The sequence below is a fragment of the Epargyreus clarus genome, unplaced genomic scaffold, assembly GCF_041222505.1.
Source record: "Epargyreus clarus isolate Ecla_fem2 unplaced genomic scaffold, WU_Ecla_fem_2.2 ptg000007l, whole genome shotgun sequence".
Lineage (NCBI taxonomy): Eukaryota > Metazoa > Arthropoda > Insecta > Lepidoptera > Hesperiidae > Epargyreus > Epargyreus clarus.
Genome location: NW_027332215.1, coordinates 1,028,964 through 1,042,796, shown reverse-complemented (window position 1 = coordinate 1,042,796; position 13,833 = coordinate 1,028,964). Strand labels below are relative to the sequence as shown.

Below are 13,833 nucleotides of genomic sequence, written 5' to 3'. Positions count from 1 at the left end.
ATTATGTGTGTAACATTTCCTCAACGCAGTGAGTCACAGAAAAAAAACAAATCTGCCTAAACAACATAAAATTGACGTGTTCGTGTTTTTAAATAAATGGGCCTCTTGGACAAAATAAGAAAACTTAAAAATATAAACGTGTTTTAAAAACAACTTATAATGCCTGGGACAATCTGGGAAATGAATGGACATAATTTGACGGGACCTTTATGCAAAACAGAGAAGTTTCCAAAACATAACATAGATTTCGTTTCGGAAAAGTTGTGTTTCCTTCATGTAAACTGAGACGCGTTGAAGTGAATTGGCTACTTGACACTTTTTGGGAAAGTGTTTTAATGAATTAGTATACGTATTATATATGCCTTTCATTGATCACTTTTTCGAAAAAAGGGCTATTTATTAATAAAAAACAAAGTTTCTTTACGGTGAACGGAACGTCGCGTTAAATCAGGCGGTCAAGTGTCATTTTGTGGCGAAACGTCATTATACTGTAAACAAACAACGCTCGGAAGAAAATAGGGAGTTATTTAGCTTTTATAACTAAAATTGAAATAAATGACAAGTTATAAGACGTGTGCAGTGACGATGTGTACAAGTACGATCGCTAAATATCCTAACAAATTTGCTTATACACGTTCCGAAGCCGAAATCTCATAAACGTTAAAAGAACTTGCAGACAGAGGATTCAAACATATAATAGAAGTATTAATGAGAAAAAAGAATAAGGAGTGATTCCTCTACTCTAAATCATCAAAGCCGGATGTAATCAGAACAAAACAGCAAGTTAATGTATTCATATATTATAAAGATGTCTACGATAAGAATAGAGTTAGAATAGTATTAGTTAAGAATAGAATAAATGAATTAAAAGAAGTCTACGAGAATTCTCTATTTTAAGGCCTCATTCTGTAATTAATAAGAAACAAACTATTTCGATGACTGAGTTATTATTACTTGTGCACGGATTGACTTACAGGACTGTATAATTAAAAATACATGATTTGCTAATTTTAATCTTTTATTAACCGACTGCTTTGTTTGTTAGGTTTATATGGGTCTATTATTGCGGACACACCGTAGAACTTTTGTATATATTTACATTTACAATATTTACTACAAATAATCTCAAAGCATTTTGAAGCTGTTATTTTCTTGTATATTGAAGCTCTTGCTAAGCTGAATTTTTGTGCTGCTTGAGTATGTACTTTCTTCATTTTTAAAATTATTTTCTGTAACAACTAGATATATAATTTTTATCATTGTCATTTTGAGAAATCTGTAGTGCAATAACAGCAACTGTATGGTCATTTTCCTTCCTTCGTGTTGTTGGGTAGGTTACTCAAGTAAAGAACTACTATTTCCCATTTCCTTTACTTTATGTACTTCAGAGTGCTGACCACCTTTGAATCTTTTGGTTCCTCACTTTCTATGACTCCACATTAAAAATGCTACTGCATGTTTGCTGCATCCTTGGGAGGCAGGACAGTCATCACATTTAATAATACTTTGTTTTTCATATACAGTCATGGACACTGAGCATGACTTTTGATGTACCTTGTATTCAGGACAACTTTTACTTTTCATGAAACACAAACTTGCCTGCCTCTTAAACTGCACATACCCTATAGCGTCGTCACTATACGACTGTCGCGAAGATCTGAAAATATAAATATAATCAATAAATAACCTTAAAGCAGTTCACATAAGAATATAAGTATAGTTTAAAAAGCTTGATAATCACTTAAAGACAACCTTTCTTCTATCGGAAATCGGTTAAGAAATGTTTTAATTGTCCGAAATGATTAAATGTAAATATAAAGAATATTTTACTTACGTTGTTTATTTGTGATTTCCACAGGTTATTTCACGGAAGTTTTTGTATTCATTTTTATTTATTGCATTATATATCTTCTTTAAGCAGATTCACGCTATCAGCTTTAATATACTGTGGATTCATTTCGGTTCACAACATAAATTCAACCAACTCTAACAGCAAACGATATCATTTTTATTTGTCTTGTTTATTATGCATGTGGTGACGTCACATGAAGTTTAAGGCAGCACTGTCGCCGTTTTGGGATTTAAAATCCACAGATAAATAATCGAAAATTTCTTTAAAAAAATTAAAATACTTAGAACGTATTAAAAATTAAACTAAATACTGCATAATTTATGTTTACTTATAAGCTAACATATTGGATATATTTCATATTTTATTGTTAAAACTGTCAAGTACCCAATTGTGTTTCGCGCGACGCTCCGCTTAATATGATTATTATTTTACTTCATTGAAATAATACTTACAGTAAAATTATAAACTCTAACCGTTTTTTGATTCCATTTTCCATAAAAAAATGTCATTTCTGGGATGATATGATCAAATTTTATTTACTCATTGAATAATACATTTTTATTAATATTGATTACCTTGTAATCCAAAGAAAAAATAAAAGAACAGTTTTACATACAATTTTACATACACTAAGGAGTTATCTTGACGAAGTTTAGAAAAACATGTCGATATCATTGTATGTTAATAATAAACTCTATAAAATGTATTAAACTAATTAAATTTGATAACATGGAACAAAACAACCTATTCTAAACAATTAAACCTTGATGAGTCTAAATCGCCGCCGCGGTGGAGTGCCAAGAAAGCGGGCCGCTTTTCCTCTATTAATTAAACTAATTACAGTAAAATTGTAATGAAAACTATTGCATTTATACTCTGGAGCTAATTACAAATCTTATACGCATCATTTTATGTTTAAAGTAATGCAAATTGAACTACTTTTTTCACCGACCACGAAATGTGACACGAAAGAAATTGAAATAAACTTTGAACTGACATTATTTTAAACTGACATAACTAACCCAATGTTGTACCACTGATCTGTGCTGGCTTTAAAAATGTAGGAAAGAGACATTTTACACAATTTAGGGTCACACGCAAGCACGATTTAGCTCGCTGCAGTCTCTTCGAAACGCATGTTCGTATGCATATAAAACGAAAGGATGCAGGACTCGCGTGCGGGAAGGACGCGTGTGCGGAAATAAACACGCGCGACGAGAAGGTCCATAAGTCCTCAGCAATGCACATCATCAATGAAAATCATTTATGTATGTCCATTGTCCAAGTGGACAATGGACATACATAAATGATTTTTAGCACTTATTACAAATATACACGGCGGCTGAAACCACTTACCAATATTTGAACGACAGCCGTTAACTGTTGTTTTTTGTTGATAAAACTATGATACTTTAATTTTATTACTTTGTCTGATAAGTTTTAAACTCATAGCACAAAATGCACGTGAAATTCTATAATTAGTTGTGTGTTGACCACTTGCACCCACTTGTTTAAACACTAATATTTTTATCTTTATCTTTATCTATGTCGTAATAGCTCACAGTATGTTATGTCTCATCCATTCTGATAATTCTACTATCAATCTATAAACATTAGATAATTAGGTACTTACCTACTTAGCATTATTTCACCTGAATCACCATTCTTGAAATAAAACAAGACATGTTTTACTGTGAATTAACATACGCGTAGTAATAAATACTTAAGAGACTTGAGCAGCGTGGTGGAGACTGCTCCAATTTCTCATTTGGGACCGTAGGGCCGAAGTCAACCGCGTTGTTTGATATTTGATCGTCGACAAACCCTTTACTGTCCCTGGTGTGCAAGTTTTCGTTTACCGTTAAGGGAAGTAATAATTAATTTATAATATGCATATAACTTTGAAAAATCAGAGGTGTGCCTGAAATTCGTACCTCTTGAATATAATTACATTTATATACGCGGGTGAAACCGCTCACGGTGCCGCTGGAGCACAGTTCGTCTCTAATATGCACATGACTGAATATCAAAGCTTCGTCCCTGAGATATCTAATACCAAACCATTGCCAAGTGACTAGTACCAGATGAACCGCTAGTCATTACCTCAATATACATAGACGGTGCATCATCCGTGTCTAGTGGAAATGCTGATGCTATATTTATATAATGATTAGTTCGTGAGTCATCTGCACTGATAAGTTATTCCGTCTCGTTAATCTTGTGTAATTTTGAAGGTTAATCCATTCACATATTAAGTATGTATACGAATTCCGACGGCATTTCTGTGTCCACCTGCTTTCATCATTTGAAAGGTGTTACAACCAGTATAGTTAACTGTGAGGGATACCATCACCGTGCCACTACCGTGGAGCAGGTCTTGCGTTTTGGTGGAAGAATGTAGATGCCAGCTGACATGAATATGAGTTTACCGTGTGACTACACCAATCAATTTCAATTTTCTATATATTACGACACAAGCGATAGAGACCTGTGACAGACAGCGAAGGCGTAATAGCGTTGCGTTTTTGCCCTTCGGGTGCGGAACCCTAAAGACAGCAACCTACGTAGCAAAATCTTCGCGCTATTTATTCCGAGAAGCATCTTGTCAGAAGTGGAATAAATATCTACTCACCATCACTTTGCTTCAAATACAGTTTCCATCTCAGAAGCATTTATAAGCCAACAGACTTATGGCAAGAAATAATTGGCCATTCGAAGGAATCTCAACTGGGAATTAAATGTCTTGCAAATTTGTAAAGAAACTCAAACTTATTACGTCGAATGCCTTTTCCTAATTGTATATATATTGGTTAAATTTTAACGAGTGTCAGTCGCGACATAAAGTTAAGATTGGCCACTGTATTTCAGGAAGCAAACTATGAATAACAATTTACATGTTACTTTTGGGCTAGAAATGACATCTGGTGAAAATTTAAGAGGGTAGAACCATTAGTGGTTCGACTCCGGGGGCTCCACCGCCACATATATTTATGCTACAATAGTGTTTTAAGCATTGCTACATATTGTATCGATTGTGAGGCCTCGTTACACGGGAATATTACAATTTACAACTAAGGAAGTAACACAAGAATGATAGTGAGCTGTTACACAGAAAACAGTTCTTGTCGACAACAGTCTCCTTCAATTACCGGTTGTCGTCAGCAATTGTTGCTGACGTTGTCTATTGTCGTTGCCAGATGCCAGGGAGCCTACTACCATCTCTTAAAACAATATTAATTTAATCATACATTGTAATTTCGTACCACGACCTCGTTAAAGTAGGATTGTTTTTATAATATGACAATAAACAGTTTTGTATGAAGTCGGTCGAAATTCTTTTTTTCGTCGGTCATTCTTTTCTTGCAGTAAATTTATTTTTTTAAGCAAAATATGACCATTTCAGTTGATTTTATCCAATGGATAAGCGAACAATTAATAAGGGTTTAAGTTTACATGGCTGGAATAAAACAAAACTGTTTTACGGAGGTCGTGTTACGAAATAAAATAATGTTGATGCAATATTGAAAATTGAAATACAACTTTCCTGAACTATGATTGTTTTTAAAAGATGGTGGTAGGGCCCAGGAACCGACAAACCCCAACGATCGCTGACGATGAACACGTGACAGCCGAAAACAGTTCGCGAACAACAGTCGGTGACGATCGCGGTCGTCAATCGGCGACTGTCTCTGACGAACATCGCTTGTATAGCTACCGTCCTCAGGGATAGCAAACATTACAATCCCATTAGGAATTGATTATAATAGACCGCCATTGTATCCACTTACCATCAACCATGCGCGCTTGGTTTTTCCTTTAAGTAAATAACATTTTACATTATTTATAGAATATAACATCAACAGATAAATTTAAAATTAGTTTAATGTAACCATATTGTTTAATATAATATGTTACTTGTGTAATGCGGTGTGATGCGATGAATACACAATGTACAGTACCTCACAAGTAATAGGTACATATTACATTAAGTTAGATTGTTTAGTAGCAGTACAATTGCCAAGTCAATCTATTTATCTAAAACATAAAAGATTTTTAATATTGATATGGTCTCATAAGATGTTGTTAGGTTAGCTAATTATAAAATAATAATAGACAAAAGGTCCCTTAAGTAGGGATTGAATAAATTAACCGACTTGGTATTACATGGATCTCACATATTTTTACTGTAGAAGGACTAAGTCGTGAGACTTATTTTTTTACAGTTATGTTTTTGATGGCGTTAACGATGTTTATAGAATACAATCAACAGATAAATCTATAATTACCAAACGTATCTACCGCATGTTGCTACGGAATCTATTTCACGGTTGGAAAACTTGCCGTAGACCAACTAAACGATCCGCTAGACCGAATTTAATTGAGAAAGTTCTGCCTAGATTTTAGTATGTAGAACTTGTTATTATAGATAGAAAAAATGTTCAAAGTTCAGATAAAAGTTAATAAAAAGTAGTACAGTTTGTTCAAATTAATTTATATTTGAACCAGAACAGAACCCATTTAATTAAATACCGGAGCCGCCTTATAACAGCAGTGTATAATGCTGCTGTGTATGGCTTGAAGAGTGTGGTGATGTGAAGTGGTATCAACATCAAATATGTTGAACATTTTCGTAAGAGCCCTCAGACAAAAAGGTTTCTTTACTATGATCTCTTCACCACTATAGCAAGTGATAATTTCTGATACACGCATTTTGAAAAATCACAATTATGCCTTGGATTTTAACCTTGCACCCCGCGATTGGAATGCCAAGTTTAAGCCACTAGGCTACCATTGCTTATTTAAACATATTTATTTGAACCGTAATCTCCCGCTAAGCGCTAAGCGAAATTCAATTTAAAATCCTCTTGGCACTAATTTCCTCGCGTAAGGCGTGCATTCTTAACCGCTTCAGTATGATAATGGCACAATAGATAAAGAACCGTTAGTGATAATCCATCTTAATAATTCTTTTTCAAAAAACTTTGGCAATTATTGTCTAGAAACATTGGCAAATTTCGAGTTAAAACAGTTATTATATGCAGGCATATCAGCCGAATCAGTATTGATTTATCATCATTATTGCGTATGGAGAATTTAATATTAGTAAATACTTAGCCGTTCAACTGTCACGCCTTTTCCATGTGTGATTGCAAATAGGTTATTCCATAGTAGTCAAAGGTCCGCAAGAAAAAAAGTTCGATTAGTTTGTCTTGTTTTAATTTCTCTTATTAAGCTAATGTTATCTGTATGTAGGCCAAAGAGGTCCTTCTGTTTAAATATATTTCCGTCTCTAGCCTATGCGAAATGAGGGGAGGACTCGAAAACTCTAATCCCTTATATCCCTTTGGGTCACCTGTTTCAAGTTCTTTCATCTCTCTCTCCCTTACCAGACCCTTCAAGTACACAGAAGTGTTTAACTCCGTTGTTATATGTCAGAATAGATAGGTAATGACATCCGGAGTGGAATTAAAGGGTTCTGTCAACTGTACGTCGATACGTAATTATCATTAAGAATTTATAACCATATCCATTGATGTCATACGCCAACGCGAATTACTAGCTACAAAGGTTGAATATTTAATCTTGATCGATTCCTCGTTATAGTGTGAATTAAATATGTCGCGAGTGCACACGTCTTCGATATGATTACGTCAGATATGTTATTATTGTTATATGGTTCTGCTGCATAGCAGCAATGTTTGCGCTGCCGATCACCAATTTTCAAATTATAATATAATAATAAGTAAACCAGAATCTTTAATATGTAAATGGCGAATGTATCCATTTACATATTAAAGATTCTGGTTTACTTTTATTGCACGTGCATAGGTTTTCTGCTGTAAAGCAGCAACATCAGTGCCGTTCTAATCTTTCATATGAACTATTAATGCAATGAATTTCGTATGACTGGTCCATATATCAAAAAGCGTTATTCTGCTGTAAAACAGCAATTCTCGCGCTGCTGTTCTTGACATTATAAAACAATCGAATGCACCGCCAATAACCGTTTATCCGGTTACACCGTCATAGACGTCTGCCGCTTAGCAGCAATGCTTGCACTGCTACTTTTTTAAAATACATGATGCCTGCTCGACTTGACTAAAACAATTTTATTTTTCTGCAGCAAAAATGCAGCTGCAAGATCCATGCACCGCATTCATTCAGGGTAGTTAACTACCACAGTTTCTTGCCGCAAAGCAGCAATATTCAGCTTGCGTGCTGTGCTGCGATGTGTGTGAAATCAAAATCTGAATCTATGGTATTGATTCAGAAGGAAGGTAGTAGCAATGATATCATAATGGTTAGAAAATCGGACTCCGATATGGGTGCCGGCCGGCTTAGTTCAAGCTACGGATCACAGGCATGATTTTTCATGTCATACATTGTCGCATTAAAAAACAATTATCACTAGCTTAAACGGTGAAGAAGTCTGAGAGGAAACCCGTGCCCAGCAGTGCGAAGATAATGAGCAAACGGCGCTTCAATACGACAATACGAGTAGTACACACAAGATTAAGCTTCTCTCTGATAAGTCTATTTTAACGTTTAATTTACTTCTAGATAATATTAAATTTTATTTCAACGTTTTATTTATTTTTTGATATTTGGATCATCAACAATAACTTGGTATTCATTTCCGTTTATACAATTCTTCGAAACTTATCGGTTGGGAAGTCGTGACTCTTGGAGCGCTGTTATCGTGTATTTGTCCACGCATTAAGAAATTAACAGAAATTAAATGTAACACATCAAATAAGTACGGAAGATACACTTCCGTTACAAGTTTAGCAATAGTAATAATTTTATTACTTTACTGATAATAAATAATGCCTACCTATATATAATATAAATCCTTACATTTTTCAAAGTATAATTATTTATACTTTGAAAAATGTAAGGATTTATATTAATATTTTTGGTGGTGCAATCGACAGAAATATGACACAGATAGATTGAAATCGGCCACAGAAAACCACATAAATGTCTCTGCTTAACCAATTCTTCAATACAGACTTAACCTGAGTTTGACCCTACAGTTAGGTATAAACTATATTATATGGTGGTGGTGTAACTGAAATCGAATTTCAAAAACCTAATAATGTTGTAAAATGTTTTTATCCCGATACGATCTGAACTTCATCTAACTTGACTTAAGAAGTAAAACTTCAGGGACAGTAAATCTATAGAGTAACTTCTTTGAATCTCATCGAAGTTCTAATTTACACCCCACAGACGACTTTCGACCTCCCTTAATCGACCAAGTTAGACTTGTTCTAGTCGACGTTAGTTTATACCTATGATCTGTATTTTGCTTGTTAATAATAATGAATCTTTTGAATTGTTTGGCCTACCAAAGATCAACACTTAACAATTTCTTCATACTAGACATCGTCACATCTTTGGTAGGTACAAAATGGATAGATAGGTCATTAATAACGGGCGGTACTCACACCTGTAAGCTGAATAAAGCGCGCATCGTCGTGGATACATGCAAAAACTATTCACCCGCATTCCATCCCCCTATTTCCATCACCCCTTTTATCCGCCTCACGCGGTTTCAAACTTTAACAAACTGGTCGGCTACTAACTTGCACGAATGAGGTATGCAGATAATTGTTCAAACAAGACGTAAATGGTACAGCTAGTTGAAAACAAAATTAACATGACAATATGCAGACTGATATTCCGTTGTAACTTCAGCCGTGTTACGGGAAATAGTCGTTTTGCATTATTTGCGGGTACAGACATGCGACTCTTTTGGCGACATTGTGTTTGGTCTTGGTGTCGACAACGCGTTTAAGCGACTGCATTTTTATATAATGTAGAAATTGCAGACGAGCATGCAGTCCACCTGATGGTTAGTGGCTACTGCCGCCCATGGACATCTGTAATCAACCCCAGATAGGATTAGATATTCGTACCTGAGGTCGGCCGTAGATGCGCTGCTACTCTGAGAACTGTTTGAAGGTGGTAGAACCCTTTGTGGTTCGACTCCGGCGGCACCACCGCCACACTTATTTCTACCTAATAACAGCAGTGTTAGGCGCTTTTGTGTACCGTTTTGAAGGGTGTGGTAAGGGAGACATACTTGTCCGAGGCGTTCCAGCTTAGTCCTCAGGGATAGCGGCGCATCTGTGGTCGACCTCTGTTTCACCTATTGACTGCTGTTATGAGGCATTAATTCAGCATCGCGTTTTTGCATTTCGTTTGCTGCACCAATCTCTCCAAAACTCGCGACCAAGGCTCAAATGTGTGCGGGGTTCAGCGTTTGATCGCTGCATCTAATTTCCGCAAACGGCTAAGTCGTCGAACGCCGTTTTAAAAAGTAGGATGTCTGCAACAGCCCTTACGCAAACTTAACTATTATCACTTGCATGTTCTTGCAACGTTACTGTAGTAAACTTAATACTAGTTCAAAAGTTTCTCAAAGTATCCAGAGGTTTTAGTTATAGAAATGGTTTTACAAAAGTAGGTCTTTATGAGTCATGCGCCGTCTAAGTATGCTATTGAATCACTTAATCACTTTAAATGTGAAAATATCACGTTCTTAGCAACAAGTGGAATTCTAAACCGATATAGAATTTATAGAATAAAACCAATTCACTACTTCGATAAATATACCGAAGGTAAAGGAAAACACTTAAAAGATGAAAAACTGAAAATAATCACCACCGCCGCTATACTTGTCTTATAATTGTAGTATCGACATATGATTTATACTGACACCGGATGACGTCTTGACTTTTGCAGTTTGCTTTGCCTCTTACGAATTTTCGATCAGGCCACGTGTCGTGACGCGAGGTTAACAAATTTTACCCCTCACAAAAAGTGCACAACGCCGCTAAATAAGTTTTCAATTCACAAACAGAAATCGATACCCAAACCGGAAGTATTGTTTCAAAATTGGAATTTGTGAATTTCCTCCCTAGATTTTTCAGAACGTCAAACAATTTTTTTGAAACTTGACGGTTAACGTGTACATTCGTTACTTTTCCGCTGAAAATTTGTGCGAATAGCATCAGGATTTGCAGTGATACTCTACTGGTTTCAGGAAAAGTTATTTTAGCTTCCCATACCCAAAGATTAAAAATGGAACAGTATTATTTGGGCCGCGGCTGTGTACGTCCGTCACAGGGCTTTATCTCTTAAACCGTAGTACACAGACGTTTATTTTTACAATTTATTTAATTCTATGGTTGCTATGATAACAAGTACTACAATAAAAAAATAAATGAAGCTTGTGTAGTAGGTACGGTACCCTTTGTGGCAGACTTCAACTCACACTTGGCCAATTTCTTTTTTAACTATTCTCGTTAATTTGTGCCAATGACATACACTCTGTAAAAATGTCAACTGTCTATTTGTTACGATTCGACAGATAGGATAGACGGACAGGCGGCTAGTCATAGATAGCGGAGACCTAATTATAGCCAAAAAACCTAGCACGAGTGAATTTAAACACCATCGCACGACACTCTGAGAATTCCAATATCTGTTCAAATGTTCATATTCCGATCCATTCGCGTGAATTGTCGCTAATCACAGTGTGTTGAGGCGAGGCCAGCGATAACGATACGAAGGTTGTCGTATCGCCGGGTTAATCTGGGTCATATTATAATACTGACGACCTCATACTTGAGACGTATCGTAATCTTCGCTGATTTACTTGAGGAACAGTAACATCTAAAGAGATGTTACTTCATTCATGATTTAGTCAGATTAGCACATAGTAATCCATAAATATTGATAGCAGTGATAGCCTAGTGGTTAAGAAACTCGGCTCCTTGATCGAGGGGTCCGAGGATCAAAATCCAGGCCACCAAAAAGGCCGCCAAAAACCAGTGGTTTTTCAAAGTTATGTGTGTATTATAAATTAATCATGACTTGCTCACACGGTGAAGGAAAACATCGCGAGGGAAGCTTCATACCTGAGAAATCTAAAAACAAGTATTCAAAGGTATTTGAAGTCTACCAATACGCACTTAGCTTAGCTACGAGTACGTAGCTAGCTTAGCTAAGTAAATATGAAGGTGCTAGAACCCTTTGTGGTTCGACTCCGAAGGCACAACCGTTGCATCTATTTCTCCATAATGACAACAGTGTTAAGCTCTGCTTAGTTCCGCTTTGAAAGATGTGATCCGTGAAGCTCCAACTTAGTCCTTGGAGTAGCAATGCATGTGCAGTCAACCTCACGTATACATCTAATCAATTCTCGAATCTAATTGACAACTTTACACAGTTTTGTAAACGGGAAAAATTCTTCTCATAATGATGTCTTATTTCAACATTTTCGACATTCCCAAGTGATTCATGTAGACCGCTATTTAAAAAATTAAATATACTAACTTTAACAGATATATACATCCTGGAAACATGTAGTTTTGTGAAAAGGCATAAAAATATTTTTAGAACAGCCAATGAAATTTATCTTAAAAATACAAGAAATCCTGACAGACTGGTTTTTCCTGACCCACCACGTACATCCCTGCTCCTAAATAATGCATACAGCATGTGTATAAAAAATTATAATAGGCTGCCTGATACTTTTAAAAATGTACCGGAAAAATTGTTTAAGTTAAAACTTAAAAAAATCTTATTAGAACATAACTTTTATGACATTCGTGAATTTATGACATTTAATATAAATTAGTTAACGTTTAATATAGTAATAATATATAATGTAATGTTAAATCTTTGTTGAATTAATTGTATTTAATTATATTGAAATTGAATTGTAATATTTGCATGCTATTAAATTAATATAGCTGAATATGATACAAATGTTTATATTGTAAGACCTGTAATGACTAATATTCATGGCAAATTAATGATTAAATGATTAAAAAATATAAGTATGCAAAGAAGATCCATTTATCACTAATTCTCATAGAGTAGACTCCATTATCAATAACCCTCGTTATTTACAGACAGTTCATACGAGACATTACCAATTTTCGATATTCGATAGATAAAAATGGAATAGATTGATTACCAATAACGGGCCTACAACAATTAAACAAAGTTCCTAAAAGTAAATATTACACCATTTCTGTCTTCCGCATTTTTCAAACTTCGATCTTTACTAGGCAAAAATTGAATGGATGGATTATGAATAACATAAGCATAAATGATTGCCTCAGTGATAACACGTGTCCACCGGCCGTGTGAACCCGTGCTCGCCTTGACCTCGTACCGAGCAAATATTACGATTAGAGCATACATTATGTAAATATTAATGTATCTTTCCGCGGAGTTTCCGTTAGTTTTATTCGGTTAGGCGTTTGAAGTTTCGGGGCTGAGTATACCGATTGGGTACAAATAATTGTTACTTATATGTCTCTTTTTATATACTTGCCAATTCTCTGTAGAATAACGGTAAAAAAAGTATATGCCGTGCACCACATGCAAAGTTTAGGAATAAGTAGGTTTAAGTAAGCGAGTTCTAGTCTTTGCAAAAAATATTAGATAAGATTAGATTCCTACCTAAGTTTCGCCACAGTTGCGCTATCCTTGAGGACGAAACTAAAATACCCCGGAAAGCAGAACAGAACATACAATCAAAGCAGAACATACACACACACACACGCACACACACACACACACACACACACACACTGCACAGCACACAGCACAATGTCGTTATTAGAAAGAAACAGGTATAGCGGTAGTGCCGCCGGAGTCGAATCACGGAGGTTTCTACCACATTTGAAAAATTATAGCAAAATTCCCGATCTCCGATACATATAAACCTGGCATATCTACTAGATCCTTACACAAACCGAGGAACACCGCGCGCTTCTACACAAATATGAATGTAATCAATTTATTACCGCAAACTCGGTCAGTTGGTAACACATCGTTTGTAGTCAAGCAAACAGTTCGATGACGTCTACACTGCCATTACCCAAATTAAAGGCAAATGGTAGTTGAAGGAGCACCTTGTGTAAACAAGCCAAGTAAACAACTGCTGGCATTTGCAG

The 13,833-nt window shown here is 35.6% G+C and overlaps 1 protein-coding gene and 1 long non-coding RNA gene across 8 annotated transcripts in view; one reads left to right on the top strand and one right to left on the bottom strand.

Moving 5' to 3' along the window:
* Nucleotides 1–13,833, top strand: part of pico (ras-associated and pleckstrin homology domains-containing protein pico) — a 216,533-nt gene that overhangs the window by 131,018 nt on the left and 71,682 nt on the right. The window lies entirely within an intron of this gene.
* Nucleotides 1,001–2,238, bottom strand: LOC140743215 (uncharacterized). The gene is made up of 2 exons (XR_012102411.1): nucleotides 1,835–2,238; nucleotides 1,001–1,657 (listed from the first exon to the last, which is right to left on the bottom strand). It is a non-coding gene; the product is annotated as an uncharacterized LOC140743215 (long non-coding RNA).